The sequence below is a fragment of the Ambystoma mexicanum genome, chromosome 1p, assembly GCF_040938575.1.
Source record: "Ambystoma mexicanum isolate Mex_15411 chromosome 1p, UKY_AmexF1_1, whole genome shotgun sequence".
Lineage (NCBI taxonomy): Eukaryota > Metazoa > Chordata > Amphibia > Caudata > Ambystomatidae > Ambystoma > Ambystoma mexicanum.
Window position 1 is genome coordinate 739,018,218 of NC_090921.1, and position 27,013 is coordinate 739,045,230.

The 27,013-nt window shown below is 48.2% G+C and overlaps 2 long non-coding RNA genes across 3 annotated transcripts in view; one reads left to right on the forward strand and one right to left on the reverse strand.

The window, feature by feature from the left end:
- Positions 1 to 22,175: 22,175 nt before the first annotated feature.
- On the reverse strand, positions 22,176 to 23,739 carry LOC138580038 (uncharacterized). The gene is made up of 2 exons (XR_011304167.1): positions 23,606 to 23,739; positions 22,176 to 22,407 (listed from the first exon to the last, which is right to left on the reverse strand). It is a non-coding gene; the product is annotated as an uncharacterized lncRNA (long non-coding RNA).
- The window catches only part of LOC138580035 (uncharacterized), a 109,332-nt gene continuing 104,841 nt past the window's right edge, over positions 22,523 to 27,013 (forward strand). The window contains exon 1 of one of the 2 annotated variants that reach the window (XR_011304165.1): positions 22,523 to 22,589. This is a non-coding gene — a long non-coding RNA (uncharacterized lncRNA). Of the gene's footprint in view, positions 22,590 to 24,140; positions 24,276 to 27,013 lie in introns of those variants that run through there. The other variant, XR_011304166.1, reaches the window with a different exon arrangement.

A 27,013-nucleotide genomic window follows, 5' to 3' on the forward strand; every position in this document is an offset into this window, starting at 1 on the left:
TTCAGGTATGCTAAAGTTTTGACAACACCCTGGTGTCCTTCATGTGCCAATTGGATTGCTCTCTCATGTAGAGACAGCGGCAACACAATTCTATGTCCTTTTAGGATTAGCCCTTCCACCGATATGGATAATTCATGGCATATCCCGAACAGTGCATGTAAGAGTTCTTGCGCTGACTGTTCTCCTAGTGACTGCTGACAGGAATGTCTTCCATTCCCCTGTCAGAGTAGCAGTTTTTGCATGCTGTAGGCATGGATCCGCCTCTGTTTCAGACTGAATTTCCTCTAGCGTCATTGTTTTTGGTCTAGCAAACTCAATAATTTGGCAGACATGTTCTTCTGCAAATTTCGCAGCTTCCTGTTAAGATGCCGTGGCTGCTCGTGGGTGGTGTGATAAGTAATCTGCAGGATTGTCAGCTCCTGCACCGTATTGCACATTCAGATCAAACTGTTGCACTTATAGTAGCCACCGTTCAATTCTTGCAGGTGGGTGTGGTGCCGTGCCTCCAAAAATAGGGATAAGTGGTTTGTGGTCGGTGAGAACTCCTACCGGGTGTCCTAGGATATACACTTGAAAATGCTTGCATCCCCAAATAATGGCTAGTCCCTCCTTCTCAATATGAGCATAGTTTTTCTCTACCAGTGTAAGTGCTCTGCTTGCGAATGCAACAGTGTGTAGACCATTCCATTCTTGTCTTTCTGCGTCAGCACCACTCCTAATCCAACTGGACTAGCAGCCACAAGTAGTTCCGTGGAGCGATTAATGTCAAAAAATGCCATGGTGGTATCACTGGAGAGCGAGTCTTTTATCTTCTGGAACGTTTGTGAGTTCTAGTAGTGAAGCAGCGACTGTCGCAAGATCTGGGATGAAACGACCACAATATGTAGCCATGCCTAAGAAACTTCTCACTTCTGACACGGTCGATGGTGCTTTTGCACTTTTTATGTCGCTGACTTTAATGGGGTCTGAAGAGACACCTTTTTCATTGAATACAAATCCAAAAAAACATAGTGACTTCTTTGCAAACTCACACTTTTCTGCATGCAGTGTGAGTCCTGATTCTTCTAGCCGTTGCAAAGTCGCTGCTAGCCGAGCTGTATGTTCCACTTCCGTTCTTCCGTAGACTAAGATATCATCACTGACATTGGTGACACCTGGCAGATCCTGGAGCACTCGCCGAATCTCATTCTGGAAGATATTCGCTGCTGAGGATATCCCAAAGTTGAGGCGACAGTATCGTCGGAGCTCTAAGTGTGATAAGAAAGTGGTAATGTAGCGCGATTCCTTGGCCAATCGAATCTGATGGTAGCCAGATCGAAGATCGAGCTTGCTGAAAACAGTTGCGCCGGTGAGGTCTACGATCAGCTCATCAATTGTTGGTGTAATGTGTATTTCCTGACCAATAGCTGCATTAGGAAGACACATGTCGATACAGATGCGTATAGCATTCGGTTGTTTTGGTTTTGCCGTGACTACCATGGGGAGACCCACAGGGTAGCTCCTGTTGTCTTTTCAATGATTTTCTGATCTTCCAGTTTCTTCAATTCGGCTTCTACGGCAGCTCTCATATGAAAGGGGACCCTCCTGTGCCTCACTGCTCGGGGTTCAATGGTTGGGTCGATGTGTAACTTCACTGAACGACCTTTGAGACACCCAATGCCAGAGAAGAGTTTTTTGTGTTTTTTTTTAGAAGGGTCTCAATATTTTCAGGCTGGATTGCAAGATTGAACTGTATTACATCAAGGCGTTCAGCCGTGGTGCAGCTGAGCAGGGTTTCAATACCAGCATCCACGACTGGATCCGGGTTTTACAGCTGACACCATGATGTGAAAGTGTTGTTTTAAACTATCCTGTTACTGGGAGAGGCTTCTTGCACCCATAAGCATAAAGCAGGACTGAGCGTCATCTGAGCATCGGCTGTGGTTTAAGCTTGTCGAATCTGGAGACTGGCATAACATTTACAGTGGCTCCGGTATCTATCATCATGGTGACTGGAATATCTCCTACTAGCACTGTACATCGTCGTGAATTGGCACCACTGTTGTCATTGTTGTTTCCTGATTTCACCGCTGATATCATGTGTGCTTTCTCCCTTCTCTGATTATAGTTCCACCTGGTGTTGCTTGGGGATGTCTCCCTGGTGGATTGACTTTCTTCACTACTACTTGCACTTTCGGACTCTTCACCCCCAAAGGCGTGTGCGCGCCCACTTCTGCTATGCCGGGGCTTCTCTATTGGTCTTTTCTGATGGTGCGGCTGCCTCTCTCGACGCTTGGTGGATCCTCGAGTTTCCACACCATCTCTGTGTCGTGGTGTCCTTTCCCGGCTGGTAATATCCCTGGGTGGCTTGGAGCTCAAGCATACTGATGCGTAATGATTCTCTTTCCCACACTTATGGCACGTGGTGCCGTACGCAGGGCATGGTTTGTTTCTGTTATGTTGTCCTCCACACCATATGCAGTCTTTTGACTTCTTATTGGATGGCCTTCCTTGTGGCCTCTGGTGCCTCAGGGCGTTGTCAGTTGGGGTATTGCTCTTTGACAGATCAGTGTCTAGTGGTAAGCGGCTTATAATCTGCTCCATCTCTGCCGCGCATTCCTCTGTCCTTTCACGTAGGCGTCCCATTGTCAGGATAGTGTTGAGCGGGAGGTCTTCTTCAGCTAGGACTGCACGCCTTAACTTCTCCGAAGACAGCCCATGTATGACTTGTTGCCGGACTGCAAACTCCTCATCTGGGAAATCACACGACAGCGCCATCTCTCTCAACCGACTGTGGAAATCATCTATGTTCTCCTGTGGGCGTTGTCTAGCTTGACTCATCTTAAATCTTTCGAAGTCATGGCTGGCTTTTAGTTTAAATTTCTTTGTGAGGACGTCTCTGGCAGTTGCGTAGTCGTCATCTGTTCCCCCGGTTTGGTAGGGCGTTGAAAATGCGAAGGGCCATCGTGCCTAGGTTAAGCATAAGAAATGCTCTTTTCATCTCCTCGTCTTCAATCTTGCGGGTGTGTAGAGAGAGTTCAAACTGTTGCAGCCATAGTTCCCACCGGAGGCCGGTGCAGGCACCAAATGGTTGAAATGGTTGCATGAATGTACCCTGTGTGGTATCCAATCCAACCACGTACTGGTGTCTGGGTTCCGGCTTTGGCCTTGCACCCTCTGTGGTGTCGTGATGTCACCTGCCATATTAACACTCAGTCCTTGCCACCCCTTCCTGACAAGCGTAACTTGGCTGTGGATGAGTCAGTAGGGTCAACATGTGTATGTTTTCTAGTGTGCTCTTCCCATAAACTAAGGTACTCCTGGTGCTGTGTTTGAGCTAGGTCTACGACACCACAGGATTCATATGGGGACTACTAAATGCCCAGTGCTCACATGTGCCGTACTGTTGATTTCAACTGTGGTAGTAGGTTTATGCTTTTAATTGTATCACTGTCTGTGTAGGTGCTCAGCGCTAGTACATGCTGTACTGTTGCTTTTAGCTTTGCCAGTATTTAGGTGTGCTTTGGGTGATTAAAATGTACTTTTAGTCTTTATAGTGCTCACTCTCTCAAACAGAGTTTTTTTTTTCAAGTGATGTTTAAAGCTGGGTTATAAAATGTGCCTTTCAGATCTTGTTGCACTTGCTCCTCTACACAGAGTTTCTTTGCTTCACTTCAGGTGATGTATATAAAAAGGCCACTCCACCTCTCGTGCCGTTATGTGGGCGTGCTGGGGCACAGTTGGGGCTTGTCGTTGCAGCCGTTGACTGTTGCGCGGGAAGCGAGAAGTCCGCAACGGCGGGCTTATGTCATCATTTTTTTTTCGCACTCTCCCCGGCTTTACTGCCCGGAGCGAGTAGCTCAGCGAGCCTGGGTTGCCGGGGGAGCGTGAGCACTTGAAGATTTCTTTCTGACGGTCCGCAGGGGATCCCGTCCTTCGTCGCCAGTGTTGTGTGTGTGAGGAGAAGGGCCCGGCCTAATTCTGTGATGCACGTAGCGTCACAGGAAATAAAGACAACAGACACTGTGTATGGAGTCAGAGCGGGAACTGCCGCTGGTGGGCTCCACGCTCACCTTTATTAGCTTGTCCACGTGACCATGCTCACGTGGACATCACACCTCTTATCCTGTCTCGGCTTTCTTCCTCCTTTTTCTTCCTGCCTTTTCAATTGTCTTTTTCGTTTAAAATTCTCTTTGGATGCTAATCTGCCCTGCCCATCCCTTTCTTGGGCTGGGGAGTTGGATGTATGTGATTTCTTTGAAAATATTGGAGATTTCACAGAATCCATTTCACCGAAAAACAAAATGAACTTTTTACTTTTTCCACTTTTCTTTTTTATAATTCAGGAGAGACCTCCCTCAGCCCTCACTACCCTAACTCATACCCCTACCCCACACTCCCACCTATTATGCATTACCCATAAACCAGTTCACCTACCATTTTCTGTGAAATAAATTTGGAGAAATCTCATTAGGTAAAATGGTATTCGGTGAAATCTACGGTAACGCTGGGAGTTCTGTCTCTGCTCTGTCTCTCCTCACCATGCGGCCCGTGCACTGTTAATATTCTTGGGTGTAGGCTCACCCTTCACTGCTGTGACCTGTGGCACCAATAATCTCTTTGGCCTCCTAGGCTGGGGCCCACCTGCACTCACCACCACTCCCCGTAGCCATTTCAAACATCACTGCTGTGCCCCGGGCTAAATCTTTACTTCAGGTGGTGTTAGGGGGCTGCAGCGGACACCGCCGCTGCAGCAATCCGCACTGTGCCTAACTGGAAGTGGAAGGACGTTCCGCTCCTCGTGGAGCAAACATCAGCGGGGAAGGCCTCCATGCCTGCAACAGACCCGCAGCTTTGGGGCTCCTTCCTTGTCCCGCTATGGATTGCTGTGGCGTCTGAGGGATTCCAGATGCCACGGTCGGCCTCATTTACTCGAGTCCAGCCACCAGTGACGTGGAAGTCACGTTGTGTGCGGTCCATTCCTCTAATGGATGCACGCATTTCCAGATTTGAACAAAGGGTCTCATTTACCGGAGTTCGGCATCTGTCAGCGGTCGTTTGCCACGTTGCTCCAGACTCGTGCATCCTGGTGCCCAACCAGTGTGCTATTATCACAGGTATTTAGCTGCATTTATTAGGTTACAGTAGGGGAGGCACCCAGGATCATTCACACAGGTTCCTTGACACCCAGGGGTTTTAATTAGAAGGTAAGTGGAGGGGGCTGAGATACTGCCTAACCAACAGTTGTGTGTCAGGTTATTTTCCTTTCTTACATTCTCTTCCCTTTTTTATTACTGTAGTTCCTGTGTTCTCCTTGCCACCAGTTCCAGAGGGGGTGTGTCCGGTAGCACTCCTGCCCGGGTGATCAGGCCACACAGATTGTTCTTTAGTCTGTTGAGCTTGCTCCTTTGGGGATGTGGAGAACAATGTCCTAAAGCTTCTGAGAGCCATAAAAGATCTGACAGGTGGCACCCCATTGGCGTGGGGACACCACGTCTTTCACCACCCAGCCCCGGCCACCATCCTGGTTTCAGGCGCCATCCCCGTTGCCATGGGGACACTGCCCGGCTCACTACAATGCCCTCTTCCTGGCTCGCCCCCTCTGCAATGCGTAACAAAGACACAGGTGGCGGGTCACTGAAGCATCACCCGGGCTGCCTCGCTGCGGCAGCCTGGGGCTTCTCTTCACCTAGGCTGCCACAACGAGGCAGCCCGGGACCTGCAACGTCCCATTCTTCACCCGGGCTGTGCGAGGCAGCCTGGAACTTTAGCTTCAACGCACCACCCTCCAGGGCAGAGCGGACTTCCCGCTCTTCACCTCCTGAGCCGCCTGTTTTACGTGACCTGGGACGGCTTTCAAATAGGTCCTGCATTGCCAGCCACGAGCTGGGCCGACTGGGGCTACGCCGGGCTTCCTGGTTCATGCCGGCTCCCGTTCACGTGGTCAGGACTGTGTGGTCCATCTTTGGCCCGGGCAACTCTTGCCCTTTCATGTTCCTGGCCCCCGGATGGGCCGGAACCAGCAGCGGTGCCATGGGTTGGTGAGCTGACCCAGGCATGCAGGTTGGCCTCAAGGTTCCTGGGGCGCTCCCCACACATGCATGGCAAAACCATTATTCTTAGGCACTCGGGGGACTGCTTGAGACTGTGGCCCCTGGGGATTTGTTTTTTTTGCTCTCCCACTTCTCCTGTCTCTTCTTTCTTCCTCCATTATCTGTCTTTTTCTTTTAAACTCCCTTTACATTATTTTCTCCCCTGCCCAGCCCATTCCTTTGTTGTTTACTTCCCTTTTTCATTTTAACATTCCATCCAGCCCCATTTCAGGCTGCATGGACTATTCCACAATAAACAAACACACAAACATTAAATAAAATATGTTTATTAAGCCACAGTGTCTGCATTCTGAATTTCTGCGAGAGGTAATTATGCTGAAATCCACAGTGAGAGCTATGGACTCCAATAAAGGGGGACTAACACCATCTACTACCACTTGTAATCTGGCGGTAAATCCGCCAGACCAAGTTGCAGTAACGATAATTTCATTTGTAGCATTCTGGGCGATTTTCCACTGGAATACTGCCAAACTTGTAACAAGGCCCTTTGAAGTCGTTTCTAGCTGGGTCCTTTATGGGCCACTAGCTATAGATATATACAATGCTTATGACAGCAGAAATGATCTCAAATATATTTTAGAATATTTCTATTATATCCTTTGGAATTATTTGCAAATATGTTTGTAGGGTTTGACTTTTATGACCTATCTACGTATATATTTTCGTGCAGGTTGAATTTGCTAGCAAATTATGAATAAGTTGTTGATAAATGAAATGTTATGTTTTTTCAGAGCCATGAAGGTTAATGAATAATAGACCAGCCTGAAAAATGAGTCGCCTCAACAGGCTCTGTTTAAATAAATCACTCTGCTGTATACATAATGTCACAGGGTTTTTCCTCGGATAAAGAATTCCGCCAAGACCATTAGGTGTAGTCCAATATCTTCATTTGAGGATTTATTACAATAATGTCCAACTTAAATGAAACGTCAATCTTCCCAACAAAACAATGATCAGGATGTTTTTCTTCTAGATGGAATTTGCTCCCTTCCCTTCTGGCACCCTTCATTTGCACAATGTCTCTTCTGCTGTCTGTTCACCGGTTCCTAGGTGCCTGTTTTAGTAGTTGTCCAAGTTCATACAGTTCTAGGGGTCTTTTGACATCCCTTCCTAGTGATGCAGGCTTTGGGGCGGCCCCAACCCTTCTTCTGTGTTTGGTCTAGATGCATGCTTTCTGGGGCCTGTAAAGGTGCAGAAGTACAAGTTTGACACGATGGCATGGTGGTTGGCAAAGAGTTTTATTAAATGTAAATGAAGGAGGAAAAGCCAAATCTATCCCTAATACTGAGTGGGGTTTCCCTGCCTCACTTAAAGATACTATGGAATCTGTCAGGATGTCCAAAGTAAAGAGTCCACCATCCTGTGTCAAAATCCTATTTCCTTCCCTTACATTTTCAACTAAACTAAACAACTGGGGTGTTTTCAGAGGCTCCACGTTGAAACTGTGGTCTGAGGAGATGTCTCTCTTCCTCGGGTTATACTGCCGTTTGTATACAACATAAAGCTTCAGGTTCACCAGGTTTCTCCAAAACACAGTTTACAAGAAATGTTAATTATTTTTATCATAGCTGTCTTCACTGTGATTTTCTCCAGCTCTTTGGCCAGGGGATGGCTCCCTCCTCTCTGGTACAACTTTGTGATGTTAGGTGGATGGCTCTCTCCCCCTAACCTTTCTCAGGTTCCTGGTTGCTCAAGTCTCTGTAGGGGGAATGTCTCCCTTCCCCTACCTTCCTCAAGCTTCTGAAATAATATTATACCTGCTGGGGAATGTCTCCCTTCCCCTGGCTTTTCTTTGGCTTTTCAAATTACACTGTGATTGATGGGGGGATGTCTCCCTTCCTCAGGCATTTCTCGGGCTTCTTGGCAGTTCGTGTTGCCAGGGGTAATGGCTTCTTCCCCTGGTTTCCTTTTCCTTTCGTTATGCACAGCCCACCTGGATTATCACTCTGCAAGGTACGGAAACTATGAAGAGGTACTGAGGATCTTTATTCTTTTCAATGGATGCAGGTCCGAGACTTGCTTCTTTTGTGTGACCCTCCTTCTGGATACATATATCAAAACGGTGTCCAGTCATTCATTTGAAAACAAAAGGATTGAATGCAATACATTCGAGGCAAAAGGACTGGAAAAAAAAGACTGAATGCCTTTTTTTTAATGTATTTTCTTTTGGTTTTGGTATAGGTAAATATAATGGTTTTTGGCCAAAAAGTGCATTCGATTTTTCTTCCGGTCCTTTTGACTCAAAAGTATTGTCATTCGATCCTTTGTATTCGAATCTTTGACCTACAACCTATCAAAACACAAGCATCAAGGCCTTTATGTCACATGCTACTGACACAGTTAGTTAGCACTAGATCAACACAATTTAACCAAAATACAATTTTAATTCATATACAAAAATACTAATAATTAAAAAGACATTCTCATATTCAAATAATTCAGACCACATTTAAACATGTTATGTGACACATATTAAAAACTCATACAATTTCTAGACACAAAAATAATCCAGTGATTACAAAATTGGGACCTATGACCCCACATAGGTTCAGCATCTATATGCTGCATTAAAAAAAAACAACCCTGGTTTATTACAGAGTTCTTTTTCTCTTCAGTTGTGTTGTTTATATATATGACCTGCCTACTCTTTGCAGTGCCATTATACATTCAAAAGAAGTCGACACAGTGTGTTTCGGCCGTTCTCAAGAACCCTAGTTGATGTTCTGTTCAATTGTGGCCTTCATTAGGGCGTGGCCAAATTTTCCAATACCACAATGTGAATTTTTTGTCTGTGGAAAAGCAGAAAAGTGTGTACGTATTAGAGGGGCATGGAAGCAAGAGTGCATGTAGATTCAAAAGAGGACAACTGAGTGCGTCATTTTAATGATAAGAAGGTCACTTTGTGTAATGCTGCGCATCCTACCTTATTAGTAGCCAGAACCAAAGCGGTGAACCGGTGGCCTGCTTGACTATTTGGGAGTAGAATTCAATCCCCATGCCTACAATAAATATAGGAAGTGGATCAATATATGGAGGCACTCAAAGATAAGTTTCTTACCTGCTGTGTGTAGGCCTTTATAGCAGAGTAGAGGTTTCTTACCGGCTGTGTGTAGGCCTTTATAGCAGAGTAGAAAGCCCTCTGGTACTTCGAGGGTGAAGGGGCTCCCGGGCTGGAGAGTCCCACACTTCGACCGAGGAACCAATACTGTGAATAGAGGTACGAAGAAGGGCCTAAGAGCGAGTTAACACAAAAACAGGAAAACTTTGTTGCTGTGCTATTCATTCTATAACCTCGCTATCACGGAGGCTATGTATATCTTAAATAGTACCCGAACTAAGAGACCATGACATTTGTGGAGAGTTACATGCATGGGCCCCTCAGTGCGGCATTATCTTTACTGTATATCGGACAAAGGATTCTGCAGTAAGGGAGCACAGCATCTGTGCAGGATGTAATGCACAAGCCCCTATATGCAGTATTACGTTATTGTATATTACCAGAACCCGTGGGTAACGGATTTCTAGGGATCTCCACAAAAATTTGGCATACTGTATGTTGCGTAGTGACTACGCCGTTGACACGCATGCGCGAGCGGGACCGAGGCTCGCGCATGCGCAGTTTGAATAAAGACAGTCCTCTGGCATTTCGAGCCGGGGACCTGAGCAGAACGCACGTGTCCTACGTGGTTCCTGGTGTGCGTGTGCCTGCGTGCGTGTGAGTGCCGGTGGGGGCCCTGGGCAGTCCCCACCATCTAACACTGGCGACGAGGAGGCTCAGGAGCGTCCTGTACCCGCTCCGACGGCATCGGAGTGAGAATTGATGCTCCGTGTCATCTCGAACTAACGCGTACGACCGGTGGCCATTTTGTGTCATTAAGGATCGCAGCGGTTGCGGCCCGGGAGGGTGCTCGTGCGCCGGCTGCGATCCCCAGTGCATCAAGTACAATTTTTGGACCCTCCCACAGCCCTAGCTCACTGCAAAAAAAAAAAAAGAGGAAAAGAAAGGAGAATCTTTCCCTTGCAGGGGATTGGAAGCTGTTACAAGGGTGCAAAGACTTTACAGGCTGGGCATCTGCAGGCCTTCCAGCAACATTCACTGGTGTTTGGAGCACCATCATCCCCTCTGGTGCCTGTATCACGCCTTCACCATCAAGTGCCATTGTGAGTACTCTGCCTGATCGCCAGCATGGGGAAGGAAGGAGAGGCTGAGGGTGCACTTGCGCCCATCCCATGCAGGATGCACAGCACACTAGCCCCCATGCCCGAATTTGACACCACGGGCCCACCTTCCAAGCTGGGGCCAAAATGGCTCCTGTGGGTCAAGAAACTCGAAATGTTTTTCAGGGCCTCTGGGGAAGAGGATGACGACGCCAAAATTGCCATCATGGTGTATTCTGCAGGCACGGAGGTGCAAAGAATGTATGACTCTCTCAATATCCCGGTGGTCACATATGATGCAGTGAAGCAAGCCCTATGAGATCATTTTCTGCCCATGGCCAACGTGGACTTTGACAGATTTGTCATGGGCGTGGAAAGGCAGCATGAAGAGGAACCGCTGGACCAGTTCTGTGCGCGGCTGAGACACCTGGCAACCTCCTGCAGGTGGGTGAATGAGGAGGAGATGGTCCGTAACCAGCTGTTGCAAGGGTGCAGTTCTGGGAAGCTAAGAAGGCAAGTACTGAGAGAGCCTGGTCAGACCCTGCAGCAAATCCTGGACACGGGGAGAGCTTACGAGCTGGCGGAGGCCAGGGGGGCAAAAATGGACGCAGCCACGCACTCTGGCAAGGGCGAAGAGGCGTTCGCCATTGGACGCTCTGCCCCAGGGAGGGCGAGATGGACACCAAAGAGGGGAGATGGCCCTCCAGTGCCTGGGGCTGCTCAGTCGTGCCCCTACTGCGGATATGACCTGCCACATGTGGGGGAGTGCCCGGCAAAGTCGAGGGTCTGCGGCCGGTGTGACACACCAGGACATTATGCGAGGGTGTGCAGGGCTATCGCGCCGGTAGCAGCCTCGAGAGGACCAGCGAGAGTTGGCGGGAGCAACACTCGGAGGGTGAGGGGCGTGTCGGCTGTCGAGAAAGGCATGCAGGACTTGAACATTGCAGAGGGGGAGGAGGAGGAGGAAGAAATCTTCTTTATCTCAAGCATTGCTAAGGGCCCCGGAGGAAGCCGACAACCGACTTGTACGGTAAACATCGGGGAAGTACCCACCCCAGTCCTCATAGATACGGGGGCGTCAGTCTGTGTGTTAGCAACTGACCATTATGAAGCACTCCCTGGCCGGCCCGAGTTGGCAGAATCCAAAGTGCGGATATATGCATTCGGAGGTGACTCGCCACTCCCCATTCAGGGGGTATTCGTGGCGCCGGTGTCCCACGGGCAGAGCAAGATAAAAGCGAGGTTCTTCGTCACCAGCGTGAGCCCGCACTCCCTCCTAAGTTGCGCTGCCTCGGAGGTGCTGAACTTGGTGCACTTCACGTTTGCCGTATATTATACTGACCTGGAACGCCTGCTGCAGCGTTTTGACATGATCTTCCAAGGCACTGGGGAGCTAAAGGCCGACCCCATACGGCTTCACACCGACGGGTCGGTGAGGCTAACAGCGCTCAAGCATTGCTGCATCCCGTTCCACTTGAGGGCACAGGTGGAGAAGGAGCTACAGACGATGGTCAACTTAGACATCATCGAGAGAGTGGAAGGACCCACCCCTTGGGTCTCGCCAATAGTGGTGGCCCCAAAGCCGAAACAGCCTGGGGGAGTCCGCATCTGCGTGGACATGAGGCTGCCCAACCTGGCGATCAAAAGAGAACGTCACCTCACGGCCGCCCTGGATGACATTGTTGGTGAGCTGCAGGGGGCGAGAGTGTTCTCTAAACTGGACTTGAGGTCTGGCTACCACCAGCTGGAGCTCCACCCGAGTCAAGATACATTACCACCTTTACGACTCACGAGGGGCTGTATCAGTTTAAGAGGCTCAGCTTCGGGGTCTCGTCGGCAGCGGAAGTCTTCCAAAATGCCATCAGGGGGGCCCTGTCGGGACTTAAAGGAGTGATCAACATGTCGGACGACATCCTGGTATTCGCGAGGTCGGAGACGGAACACCTGAAGCGCCTGGAAAACACCCTGGAAAGGCTCCACGGCCTTGGGCTGCCTCTCCACAAACAAAAATGTGAGTTTTTGAAGGACCGGCTGGAATTCTTCGGCTTTGTGTTCCATGCCGGGGGCATCTCCCCGGATCCGGAGAAGGTGAAGGATATCCAGGAGGCCGTCCCGCCGTGGTCACCCGCGGAAGTCAGGAGTTTCCTGGGGATGGTCAATTACTGTGGACGATTTATTCGCGACTTGGCCTCTCTGTCAGAACCTTTGCGTGCACTGACCAGAAATGATGTGGCCTGGAACTGGACCGGGAAGGAACAGAGGGCGTTCGCCGCCATCAAGAACGCCCTGTCGGGGCAGGAGACGATGGCCTACTTCAATCCGGACCGGGAGTCAGAGATCGTGGTGGACGCCAGCCCGGTAGGACTGGGGGCAGTCCGCATGCAGGCGGATCCCCAAGGGACAATGCGGCACATTGCATATGTCAGCAAGGCTCTCACCGAGACCGAGAGGCGCTATTCACAGATCGAGCGTGAAGCCTTGGCTATCCTATGGGGCTGCAAACACTTTCGTATTTACATTCTGGGAAGCCCGTAGTGGTCGTGACGGATCATAAGCCCCTGATACCGATCATGTCCTGGGCATCGTCCAAACCACCACCGCGCATCGAGAGATGGATGCTCTCACTGATGGAGTACGGGGTCAAGCTGATGTATCGTCCTGGCACGCACAATCCAGCGGATTATTTGTCCCGACACCCGGGCGCTGGGCGGCCCAGGGATTCGGCGGAGGTGGCTGACTGTGTTGAGGCGGTGCACCTGGTGGTGGAGGCGGCGCTGCCCGTCGCCCTAGCGCACCAGGAGATTGCAGATGAATCGAACGCAGACGATGTGTTCTTGAGGATCAAGGAGGCCGTGTCAAGTGGGGAATGGCGCGAAGTGTTGATGAACAATGCCAGAAGGGGCGACGATGCACAAAATGACTTGAGGGTGCTCTGGAAGGCACGCCATGAGCTGTCGGTGGCCGTGGACGGTCTACTGCTGAGGGGGCACCTCTGGTGGGCAAAGTGCTGCAGTTGGCCCACAAGGGACACCAGGGGACAGCAAAGAAGAAGGCACGTCTCCGTTTGACAGTGTGGTTCCCGGATCTAGAGAGCAGGGTGGACGAATTTGTGCGGGCTTGTATTCCATGCCAGGCGGCGAGTCCGGTGGACAGAGGGCCGCCCATTCAAGCCATGGAGAGGAATGAACGCTCGTGGGGGACTGTGCATGCAGACTTCGGGTCCATGGGCCGAGGAATGTACTTTTTGGCGGTGACGGACCAGTGGTCCCGCTATCCCGAGGTGGAGCTGGTTGAGTCCACGGTGAGTGACCAAACCATCCTGGCCATGGAGAAAATGTTTGCCACCCATGGTTTCCACCTGGAGATCTGTTCGGATAACGGGTCACTGTTCCAAGGGCAGCAGTTTGCTCGCTACTGTGAGGATAGGGGGATAAAGCACCGGAAAGTCACCCCACTCTGGCCCATGGCCAACGGGGAGGTGGAACGCTTCATGCGGACGCTTAACAAAATCTTCCGCATATCGCTGAATGGAGGGGAAGACCTAAGGCGCAACCTGTTTGACTTTCTGCGTGAGTATCGCACGACCCCGCATCAATCTACTAGGGTCGCGCCGGCGGAGGTCTTCTTTAAACGGGTACCCCGAGGACTGTTGCCCAAAGTGGAAGGTCGGTGTCCGGGGGGAGATCGACAACAACTGGGTGCGAGCAGAAAGGGCTGCCCGGAACGAGAGTGAGACTGCTCGGCAAAGATTACCGGAGAAGGGGATTGCCGTGGGGGACACCGTGCTGGTGCGAAACAGGAGGCTGGAAGGAAAGCTGTTGTTGCCCTATGAGGCGCAGCCGCTGGGGGTGACCCACGTCAAAGGGTCTATGATCACTGCGGCCAATGCACAGGGAACTGTCACGAGGAATGCTTCGTTCTTCAAGCGCATATAGGCGGCGCCAGACCCGCAAGAGAGCGTCATGCAGGAGCCCGAACAGAACGCAGGATCGTCACCGAGGGACGATGGACCGCCCGAGACTCCAGGGACACCAGAGGTGCCCACAGCTGAGGCACGCAGGTACCCGAGCCGGGCTGGGCGCAAGCCGCCGCAGAGGTTCCAAGACTTTATTATGGACTCTGCCTCGTAACCGGTGAAAGACTGTTAGTTAAAGTTTGAATTACCGTTCCTAATTGCATAAGTTGTCATGGTTTCTTGTTTGGGGAAAAAGGAGGGATGTTGCGTAGTGACTACGCCGTTGACACGCATGCGCGAGCGGGGCCGAGGCTCGCGCATGCGCAGTTTGAATAAAGACGGTCCTCCGGCAGTTCGAGCCGGGGACCTGAGCAGAACACACGCGTCCTGCGTGGTTCCTGGTGTGCGTGTGCCTGCATGCGTGAGAGTGCCGGTGCGGGCCCTGGGTAGCCCCCACCATCTAACACTGTATAACAAAATTATATTGCACAAAGAGGGGACTGGACCCTACTACTAGCAAATGAGTGGAGAGGTGCAGCCCTCCCCTGCGTGGGGGCTCCCGTGGAAAATTATGCTGTACAAAGTAGAATGCATATGGAAACAAGGGATGTACGAGCTACCCAGCATTAAAAAATTAAATAGGTAACCCCGGCAATGGGGTACGAGTATACCTGAAAAAAGCCTTGAGTGCACGGCACCAGAAAAGATCTCGCTGAACGTTGGGAAACCAGGTGTTGCTAAGTAACCACACCAATAAAAATGGATGCCGGAAAAGAGTAGACCGTGGGGAGGCCATGTTGGAAGTACTACTACCTAATTAGAAAAAGTGTATTTACAGACGAGAGCGTATTTACGATCGTCTTAGAAGTGGTATGCTAGCCCGCCCGGGATATATGATCACAGGATGCAATTATATGGTGAGTGCAAGCCACCGTTGGCAGGAACTGACAAATCCATTTGGCCGTGTCCCATAAATGCATAAGAGACCTGGTATAAGGTATGGATATTATTAGAGCTTCTACATCCCACACTCTCGTAATATGCCATATGTGCAGTTCCTTATGTGCAGTACTTTGATCTAATCTGTATGCCTGTATGTATGCCCCATGTAGCTTGCAGATCGGGTCAGACATAGCCGTGTGTCTGTACTAGTGCTATGTCTCATGTGCCAACCTAGACCTAAATGTTGGATTAGAAAAGTGTGGGCCTGTGTCCAAGTGTGTGAATCAAAATATATTGCAATATTATTATCAAATCCGTTCCAAAACAAAAGATGCAGATTAGGTATATAAAGCACACTGTTTGTCCTGGTAAAATGTCAATGCATGGTACATGACATGTATGTTTAAAAAAAATGTATATATCCTCAGTCTTCATTTTCCCGATTTGACTGGGTCTTAAATACATTTTTATCCATAATTCATTAGAATGATTGCATTTTCTATCTACCCGTGGAGTGTCATGTAGTGCCATATTGTTGTCAGCCGATCAGGAAAAAATGAGATTATTCCACTCAACCGATATGTTAAGGTCATTTTTTACTGTGTTGAACTTTTAAATCGACTGTTGTTTGAGTTTGTACAATTGAGCTGCTAAATCACCACCCCATGGGTGTGGGCATTTGTATCACAAAACAAAATAAATCTTTGTCAATGTGCCCCAACCATGTATAGTGTTCCACAAGTGTTCCAAAAGGGGTTTATCGAATAGACTTGGTTCACTCTCCTGTCAAGTACTATCGTGCGGCCCAAGCTATGCAAATGTCGGTCCATCTTGGTTAGGGTCCCAGACACTATGTCTTCAGCTTTCTTGTGGGTGCGGATCCCAGACTGATCTTGGTTGTGTGGCTTTCCCTTGGTTCACTCTCCTGCCAAGTACTATTGTGAGACTCAAGGTAAGCCAATGCCTCTTCCCCTTGTTTAGGGTCCCAGACCCTGTATTCTTGACTTGCTTTCCACTTTTGGACTCTCCACCATCTTCTTGGGGCCCCAGCACCTTCCTAGCAACTTGCGTACCTTCTCTTCCAGTCCGCGACCGCCCGGGTTTTTCCTGGCATCTGCGATCAGCTGTGGGGCTTCTCCGACCCTTGTGGTTTCTCTGCGGGCTGCGGCAGCTCTGAAGTGGTACACTTCCCTCGGGTGGTGTGGTTCTCCCTTCTCCCGCTGTCCGGCTGTAAGGAATGCCTGAAGCTTCTCTTGGTGGGACTGTCGAGTGGTTCTCCCACTCCAGACCGGCCCAGTAGATTCCTGGTCCCTTCTCGGCATCCCAGTCTGCTTTCTTCTCTCCTGGGCCGTGCTGGCTCTCATGGCCCTCTGGGAAGGATCGGGCGTATTTTGCAGTCCTTCTTTCCTTTTTATATGTTTAAAGTGTCCACATTGAATGGAGTACGTACCTTGGCTCCTTATTTCTCTACAGATCGTTTTCGTCCCAGTGTTGTCAGGATTAGTCTCCACTGGGTTAGGTGAGTTCTTCTTTGTCTCAGTTTCTTGATGTACTCCATCTAGTAAATTCCTACTCTTCCTCGTCTCAATATGTCTTACGAGGATGGGATCCTTTTCTTTACAGCAATACATGGAGGTATTGTGAAGTGAAAAAGGTGGGTGTAAAGTAGGAGTATAAGGGATGTAGGGGTGGAGGGTGGAAATACTGCATTCTCCCCTAATAGTCATCACTGGTTCCATAGGGGGTTTCCCTATCCCTGAGATCCTCCCGCTGAGTACCACCCCCAGGGTGGTAGCGTCCTCACCTCCCTGGTCTCATGGTAAGGGGCTCCTCCCATGGATGCAGTGACAATACCCTGGGATTCACAGGCCCCGTACCCCAAGGCTTACCTTGGGGTTACCACAAAGTCTTTCGAGCAGGCAGGTCATTGGATGTAGACAGCAGGCAGACCTTGAGAGGGAACCATAGATTTTGGCCTTCGCTGAGCTTCCTCCTGAGTCCTCTCCCCTCCCCTCTCTGATTCCACATTAATCACATTGACCCCGTCTCATTCCAGATGGTGACACTTAAATACAAGGTAAAGCAGGTTCCAAGTTCCTGTAGTACAACATAGTAGAGTACCAGCCTGTTGGTTACTGGTCAAGGGAAGAATACCCTAAGAAAGGCAAACAAATAGCGATCTAGCTGGATCTATGAGCATTTCCCTTTTTTTTGGGCTGAATGTATCATTGCAGAATCTCCCCCATTACACCCCATTTTACAGTTTTTTTAACCTCAAAAAGCGTGGGGAGACCCACGTGCTCATCACTTATATCCCTAACTACACCCCCTTTCTATATATACCATACTGTATAAAACATACCATATGGGGATAAAATAAAGTGGCAAAAAAACATTCTGCAAAAATGTGGAATACCACCAACCCTAGGTAGCTCCTGTGCAAAAAATAATTATATAATAAACATATGGTCAAATATCATTTTGATTTACACACCAGGCTTTGAATTGTAATTGTTTTTAAATGTACGAGCCATTCCCTGTTACCCCTCCTTACACACATTCTGTACAAAGGTCAGTGTCATCTTGGGATTATCACCAAGTGGGATATCACTGATACCCACCCTTATACGCTAATTATTTCCTTTTTATCTAAACTGAATATTTCCAGTGGTGGATAGCAATAGGTATTTTGTTACTTTTATACCAGCCACCACTGTGATACTAGTGGTTTCCACAATTCTGTCCTATCAAACAATGGTAAATCCACAGCAGGGATCTTGGTATGAGTCATTAAAAACACTGACCATACTGCTACCATGCACTAGGTGTCAGCCTCAGCGAACACGCCACTTCAGATGGCAAAGGCGAGTGGCACATGAAGATGCATCAAACTGCCTCAGATGCTGCAGACTGCAACTCAAAACCTTAAAACCTGACAGCCACAATCTCGAACTGAGCACAGACCAATGGTAGCTACCTCTAACGCCAGGATTTTTTTTTTCAATTAGTTTCAAACTTTTTTTAAAAAGAAAGGAAGAAGAAACTCCCTTCCATAAAATCATTTAACATTACTTATCACATTCTCTTATTTTCGATTGACTGTTCTGTCATCACTATCATCGTAACCTCACCATTTAAGAGTGATAAAGGAGTATGGAGTGTGGAAGCATCGCTCATGTTTCTACCCAACTTGATTACTTTTCATCCAATAATCTCTTACTAAGTTGTTCTAAGTAAAGAGACAATGCTATTGTTAAATTTTTGCAATCACTACTGTGCATTTTTGTCCACCACTCGTTGCTGCTGCATGTCGCCGATTTTTCTAGCTCTTTACTTAAATAATTTGTTCTTAGATCTCTCAATTCGATGCAATTTAGTACTAGATGTTTCAGGGTTTCTTCCAGAATCTGCAGCGTTGGTCCTTTAGCCCGACTTCTTGTCTTAGTTTTTTAATTTCTTTCGTCGGAAAGAGGTTCAATCTAAATTTCAAGAAGATGATTCTTAATCGCTTGCAAGGGAATTTTTCCATGTATTTTGGTAGGCAGTTTAAAGCTTTTACTTCCGTTGGCCTATTTGCCATACATCTATGCTCTGAACTTTCTGATGTGTCTATCCAATCTTGTTGGAATAGTCTTTTTTTTTTTTTACAGCATTGGGATTTTTGACAAGCGTTCCTCAGTATTCAGTTGTTTGAGAATCTCTTTTCATTTTAGTCGCCATCTCTGAAGTAATGAGTCCTGTTCTGGGTTCCCCTGTTCCAGTAACAGCATAAATTGTGGTATTTCGTCAGTACCAATGGTCTTACTATAGAGAGAAACTGTATTCCACATTATTCTTGCGATCATTGATGATAAACTCAGTTCGTATAGTATGCCTGCTGTTGGAAAGCCTTGTGGAAGCTGCAGAATTCTTTTCCAGAAGATATTTTTACATCTAGACCAGATTGTTCTTCCGCATGCGAACATGCTAATGCCAGGATTAGTCATGATGATCACAATACATAACAGTATTCCCATGCCACAGCTAAAGAATGGTCAGGAAATTGCCAATTAAACCTATACACCAACAATGTGGAATGAACAAAGGAAGCAGGTTCCCAGGATCTATCGCTGACAGGGCAGCCATTCTAGTGGACCTACTGTAACTGCCCACGAGAAATCGAACATCACTGATCCCTCGACATCAATTTCCTAATTTTCCTTCAGCAACACAGGAGCTGGAGGTGCAGGAGAAGAATGCAATGGTCAAAACACTGACCCACAGGCTCTACCTAAGAAATGTAAAAAACTCGACACATTTTCCAGGTTTTAGGCAAACCTAGATGCAGAACAAAAGAATTATTGTTGCTCACAAAAACCAGAACATCAAAGCGAGGCAAAAGCTTAACATAAGTCAAAAATGAGTAGCTATAGAATGCACAGACACGTTATCATTACCCACCGACTAAAACGGAGAGGAGTCAGTAAACTTCTTCATAGCTTTCTTAGTCTCCTTAACCTTTTGAGTTCCCACACTCCTGGAGCTCAAAATGCCGGGGCAAAGAAACAAAGTTTGGCCTAGAGGTACTCAGGACTTGGAAGGAGCTGTAGGGTGGATCAGGGCCTATTGGCCCTACCCACTCCCCAAACTTTAGGAGACAGCTCCTGCTGAGGACTCAGTTGAAATCAGAATGGATGATCGAAATGTGCAAGTACTTCAAAGGATGGCATGTAGAAACCATAGTGTGGTCAGGCGAGGTTATCGTTTTTTGCTCCATATAACTTCTATCGGGATAGCCCAGATTTTATGAACATATTTCACGATGGGGTGAAACACAGAAATCACAAATGGGTTCGCTATTCACAAATACTGAACTTCTCTCCCCCACCCTGCAGTAAAGAGGTGGGATGGAATAAAGAGGTGTAAGAGAATGAATGAAGGGTGGTATGAGGCAGTGTAGAAGGAAGGGCTGTAGGGAGATATCTTCTATGAAGTAGAAACAGAGAGAAAAGGCCAGGTAAATGAATCACGGATGGCCCATAGTTCCCTTCTATGTACATATATCACTGAAACCTCCAATGTGATTCCCAATTCTCTTACAAGAAGATACCATCATGAACACCAACCGAGAGAGCATCTATTAGCCAATACAAATCTTGTATCTGTGTCCTCCAATGCGACAACTTCCTCACATAAATGCGAGATCTCCTCTCAAAAGAATATTTTGGGTGCCACTGAACACCTCAACCTTTTATTTGACAAAAAACAACTGTTCATATGTGTTAAGATGGATTTCTGAACTCTGACCTGGAGGGGCAGAGGCTCAGAAGGCCAGCCTAGTTTCTTGGAGCAGGGTAACCTCTGGACAAGCCAGACCAATCAGGGTAGCGATGGTGGCGGTCAAGACTAAGTCTCAAGAGGGGTGAGGATGACTGAAAGACCTCAATGAGCACACAAAGCAAGGACACTAACAAATTACTCCAGACAGGTGTTATATTAAAAATATAGACACATTTATTACAAGGCCTTTATAGCATCGACCATAGCAAAGAATCACAATAATACTAAAGTAAACCACTGGTTGGGGTATGGACTACTCACCGGTCCTCGACGCAGGCAGACCCAGACTTCGCCAGTTCAGTTCACGTTGCTGGCAGGTTCGGATGCGACAATCGGGACGTCCCGACACCGTGTAGATTCCACGGTAGCAGGATTCAGGGTCGAGGGGGTCACAAATGCAGCAAACGTGCACAGGTCATTACCACAGCAGGGCAACACAGCAACTGCGTTTACTCTGGTCCGGGCGCACTCGTCTCACTTCAGACCTGGGAATGCCAAGTGTACGAAATTCGGTATGAGGGTGCCGTGGACACAGAGCTAGCAGCTGGCCAAGTTTTGAGGGCTTCCCCGAAACTGCAGCGGTGACAGAGCAAACGTCCTGTGTAAGCTGGTCAGCCCACTGGTTGGCCCAGGGACACTTCTGAAGAGGCTTACTTGCAGGGCTTGATGAAGGTGCCAAGAATAGTTGGTCCCACTATTCCAAGGGGTTGAAGCCCCTTCGCAGACCTTCTAGGACGATCAGATGCAGAAGGGTCTCGCAGGACGACAGCGGGCTCAGCGGGCCAAACCTTCCAGCGGGTCACTAGCGGTTCCTCAACTCGGCTTCTTGTTGCAGGATACTTGGCTCCTCCTCCCTTGTTCGGTGTGAACTCAGGAGATCGACATGGTAGTGGTGTTTTCGGCCTCCTCTTATCCAAAGTTCCCTTCGCGCCAAAATGGAGAGGACCCAATGGGAGAACTGCTCACAAACACTCACTCCATACGTGGACCAATCACAGACCATGGTGGTCCCAGGCATTCAGGACACTCCAGACTCTCTGGCACCCAGGATGTGTATTGGGAACAGACATCCCAACCCACGTCCTGGAGGCACACAGACAAGGCATGCAGAAGCCCGCGAATGCTTTGGTTTTCGCGTAAAAGTGCGTGACCAAATAAGGACTGACCCGGGTCGGCTCGACCTGGGGAAGGTGAAGGGGCAAGATGGCCAAAGGACAGGACAAAGAACCGCGTGGCATGGCCATTTTGGAGCCAGGCCACCTATTCGTGCCAAACCTGGTAAGCGCGGATAACATGGCAAAAAAGGGTTCAAAACATAAGATAAACGATAGCTGCCACCAGTCCTGTCCGTGACACACCTGCACAGTTCATAATAAGTCCAGCGAGAGTTTCTAGGGCCTTTGGAAAAGAGTGTGTTAAAGTAAGTTACATTGCACTCTTGTTACATGTTGCACAAAAGCTGCGGAAAGGACTAAGGGAAACAAAGTCTCACAGTACTGACTTTCTTAAGGGCATGTCTGTTTCCCCAATGGGTATTGAGCGAAAGCCCAGAGGAGTGCGGCAGGGGGCTTCGCTTCTCGGGCAAAGTTTAGATCAGGGTGTAAAACTGCAGCAAAATGTTTGAGGGTTGCCACATGGAGGGAAAATTACATTCAAATATGAAATCTTTCCTAACAATATGTATGTGAAGGACCACTCCGACAAGGTAGTTTGAAGTAACCAAAAGTATAGTCTTTATTGACTTTTTCAGAAAAAAAATAAAGCAAGTAATGAGAAGAAAATAAATCAATAAATCTTCCCAGTCAGGCTTCCAACTTCTCCTTTGTTAGTGCCAGTTTTAAAGTCCTTGGAGGCTTCCTTGGAGGATATGGTATAAACCTGGGTTTAATCCTCGCAAGCCCAACGGTAAGAGGCTCCTGTCTCTTCGCTTCCAATACAGTTCTGCAAAAGAAAGGAGAATTCACTGTCAGTCCTTCTTCTCTATCTAGCTTATATAGGGGCTTGTCAACTCTGGGCCAATCAGTGCTCTTCACCCAGTTAAGGCTTGATAACCCCCCCCCAAGCCCGCCCCCTTCCTTCTTTGATGCCAGTCGCCATGATGCACTCCACCCATGTGCCGCTAGGTGAGGACTGTGGGGAGTACCGGGGTTTGTGTTTCCATAGTTCTCACTGGTATGGAAGTCACCTATGTTCATAACTTTTCCCTTGTTGTGGGGAGTGTCAGCCTTTATTGTCAAACTCCGTTCGTGAGGAATTTCATACGGTTTCTCTGCCCTTCCCCGAGCCGTTGCCTTGCTGCAGCGTGCCGTCCGAACAGCACCCGGACTTTCCCCTCCCCTCCGAGCACAGAGCAGGTGCTGGCCGCCTCCTTCATTGTTCGCCCGTGTCTGGGTCGTAGCTGCGTTCCTGTTTCTGGCAGCACGAGTGCCCCCCTCCTCTTCGTGTGAGCGAGCGCCCGTTGCCGGCACCATTTCCTGCTGGGGAGCATGCAAGTTGCCCTTGTCAGGGCTCAGGATCGAAAGGGTTTTGTCCGTGCCTAAGTCGGCACCCCACCACGTGGGTTCCATGCTTTCCCCGGCTCCTTCAGCACTCACGGCCCCCTCCTCAGACTTCAGACCGTCACAATGTACTTCACAATTTGGCAGCGGGTCAGAAGGGAAAACAACTCGTCACAAGTAGCTATCAATATGACTGACTGTAACGTAATTTTCAATCTGCGCCTAGATGCGGCTTGCCGCTTGGTTCCACCTAAGGAAATGCACGTTAGAAATCCAAAATCAAATCAAATCAAAACAGTCAGTCTTCTGGGGGCTCACAGAGATGCCCAGGACACATAGAGGTTGGCATACACAGATGGCTCCGAACATCCCCACACTCTTTATCCATGTACAAACACAAGAGGAGCGGAAGCTGTGAACACATTTCTGCCTGCCCTGACTGAGTGTATGCCTGAGTGCCTCGTAGTCTGTGCCAGACTGAGTGCCCGCCTGAGTGCCTCGTATTCTGTGCCAGCCCACCTTGCTTTGCCTGGGAAATCCTCCCCGGGGTTTGGGGCTGCCAGTGCTTTGTTGGAAGGAGCCAGCAGGCTTGTGTATGTACTGGGGAGCAGGAGCATTTGTTACCTTGCTATATGCCTTACCTGGTGCCTAAGTGCTATCATGTGGATGCAATTGGCCGCACGAATTTGCTACTTCACTGACGTTTCCTCTGAGCATGCTCACTAGTTCCATCGGGATTGGTGGTCCTTTTTGGTGGCAGCTACTTTTACTAGTAGGTGAAGTATGGGCACTATTTAAGGAGGATTGTAATCTTCACTCTGATTTGCAATTGGATTACAATGACTGTTTTCTGTTTGTCCCTCTGCCTGGTTCCTTCTCAAGCCGCTGTCAGTTGGAGCCAATCCACGTCACTCATGTCTTGCTGGGCTGACATTTCTCTGGATTAATTCATGTTCTTTAGTTTGCAGCAGAGCAAGTATTGCGTGTTTTTGCTTTCGGGGCAGCGTTCGTTTTGGTTTTGGCGCATTTGGTGGCACTTGCGCCACATATGTACGAAAGCATTGCTAAGACAAAGGTGTCACGTTGACGTCTCCAGGACGATGGGGGGCGGGCTGAGGGAAGGAAAGGGAAGTGACGCACGGGGGGCGGGATCGGGGAGTTCATGTATGGAGAGGGGATTAAAGCAGACGTTTACCAAGAGCTCTGTGTCGGCCCTTTTATTCCTGCGACATCGCAGGCCTGCTGCGCGCCAAGGCCATTACAAAAGGAGAGAAGCAGGGATGTTTAGAAGCAGGATATCTGGTTGGCATGGTAACTGGTAAAGCTCAGGAATGAATTTGCTGCATCAAAAAATCTCAGTGTTTGTGTCCTTCCACCATTTAAACCAACGTGTTGGTGTTTTACAATAATTGTATCAATCATATTTTTTTTTTGTTGAAAACCATGTGCTTTTATCCTTCTTTAGCTTGCTATAAAGCCCCTCCTTTCTCTGTGTGGCAGCTCCCTGCAATGAACACATTCCCAGCAGTCTCCTCCAATTTGACATAGCTACCAAGTATCTGTGTCGCCAAGGTGGTGAAAACCCCAGATTTTCTTCTTGGCGGGTGAGAGCCCATAGAAGTGAATGGGCGTTTACGGGGCTTGGCGGGTGAGTCTGATGCTTGCAAGGCGGATGACACCCACCAAAAGCGGGTGAGTTGCAGGCTATGCATTTGAGCAAGCCTCTTCCCCTGAGCCTACCTCAAGATAAACAAGCCCCTCCCAACAATATGCCGGAGTGCTCTGCCGAAATGACCCCAAGTCCCTCCTTTCTTCCTTGTTCTGTCAGGAGTTTGTAGTGTGCATCTGTAGTGTGCATTTGGGAATGGCGGCACGTTCTGAATAGAATCAATGTCCCCGTTCATATCATGGCTGAACATTAGCATCTTCAGTGCCAGTTTAATATAGGGATGAAGGTATGTATAGCGCTGCAGTTTGTGTCACACTGAGTATATGGGGTATCAGCATGATGTGCCGACCGCATTGCGGGCATGTTGAACGTAAGATAAAAATCACAGTCAGTGACATGTAAGGTGCTAGAATTGCCAGTTTGATGTTTAGATTGCTTCGCAGTTTTGCAGGCTCCCTCTTTCCGAGTTGAGTAAAGGAACTGGCCGGCATTGTGCAATACAGGTATGGAACTAGAAAAGGTGATGCTTATTTCAGTCATGCAGGCACAGGTAGAAGGGACAGAGACTGGTGCCATCCCAACTCCCACACCCCACCTCTGGGGCAGGGTTGGCTCAGGTAAAAACCCTGGTAGGCCTCCCTCACCAGGTTGAGAGGGGTCCCCATCCCTTCTTGACAGGATCAGTTCCCTAACTGTGTCACATGAATTTAGAGAAATAAGGCTGCAGCTTTTGGACCCTTCCTAGGATAGGGACAGACTACCCCATACTAAGAATGGGTATTCTTAGCTACCCTATACCCTCCTTCCCCTCCTCGCCACCCTTTCCCCCTCCTGTTAAATTCTGGCACTACCTCAATTGCCGTCAGGCATAGTAATTGTAGCTCGTGAAGCAGAAGACCAAGTGGGATACAGGGTCACACAGCCGCTCTCTAAAAAACCCAATCAGGGTATATAAGTAGTTTAAACTTTCCAAAAAATTGATTGAATCCAAGGCATGTAATGGTTTTATGTTAAAAAAAATAATAATAATAACAACCATTGAAGTTCAGTTGTTTTTCCAAAATCCTTTTTATCAACAAACAGTTTCCTCAAAGAAAAATGAGTCTCATAACATGAGAAGTCACTAATACTTTCTTAGCGAGGAAGAAAACGCCACTTGCATTTTACATCAGACCAAAAATTGCCAATGCATTTCGGAATTACATTTCCTTCATCAGGGCAAGTCTGTAAATAACGTGTGCACATTTATAACATAAAGAAAAAAAAGAAAATAGTACATCGTAGTACACAGTCCCATCAATATCAAAATATAAGGGACATACCAATCCATTGTAGTAGCAGAAGTAGTCGAGATTGGGTGATGGATTGAAATAGAAAAAGAAAAGAAAAAAAACCAATAAGGATCTGTTCGCTATGAGTTTAAAGATAACGAATGCGGTGTGCATTTTACCTGACAATGGTAGATTACATGCATGGGAAGTGGCGTGGTCCACGGGAACAATGTGGTGGACAGAAGCTGCCTGATATAAATCAGCGCTGTTGTACAGCCTTCAGTAGATAGGCTGCAATGTAAAACAAGCATTCAGAATAACAAACGGGTGAGATCCGTGTGTAAAAACAAAGTGGCAGCGTGTAGTTTGCTTACCGTGAGAGCAGCGAGGAATAGGAGTACTCCTCGTTGCTCGCTGGCGTGTAACTGCGGTCTACGCATCGGAGCGTTGCAGAGGCAACGCTTCTTTCTATATACCACGTGACCGCGACCCGGAGGGGTCCGTGGTCATAAGTATAAGGCTGCATACGAGTCTCTGAGCTCGATCTCAGAGATTTAAACCAATTGACTGCCTTAATGTGTATTAATGAGCAATTATGGAATGCAAAAAACAAGTTAGAAATACTAGAAACAGAAGAAATACTCCGATGTAAACAATATAACAAAAATCAGAAAAGAGTCATGTTTACACACAAAATGCTGGATGGCACCAGGATTCAAGTTCAGGAAATACAGAAGAAAGCTAACAATGCAGAAGTAAGCTAACAATACAAACATATGGTAATGATAATGTCACATATTTATATGCTTGTGTCCCTAACTGGGGGGTGTCGACAAGGGACGGCACCTGGGGCGCAAGCAGAGACATGGGACAATAGGTAAGAGTGCTAGGAGGGTTCTAGCAATTAAATTTATGGCACTTCAATTATTTATAAAGATATTACCCACTCCTACTGAAACATGGTGTTGTCGCCAGACGTCACCTTGGGTCATAGACAAATGTCCAGGAAGTACAGCAGGGTGGCCTTAGGTCCATATTGATGCATCACACGGGATATACAACAGCATATAGTACTGACAGCTAGTAACATATACACAGAAGCAAAGAAA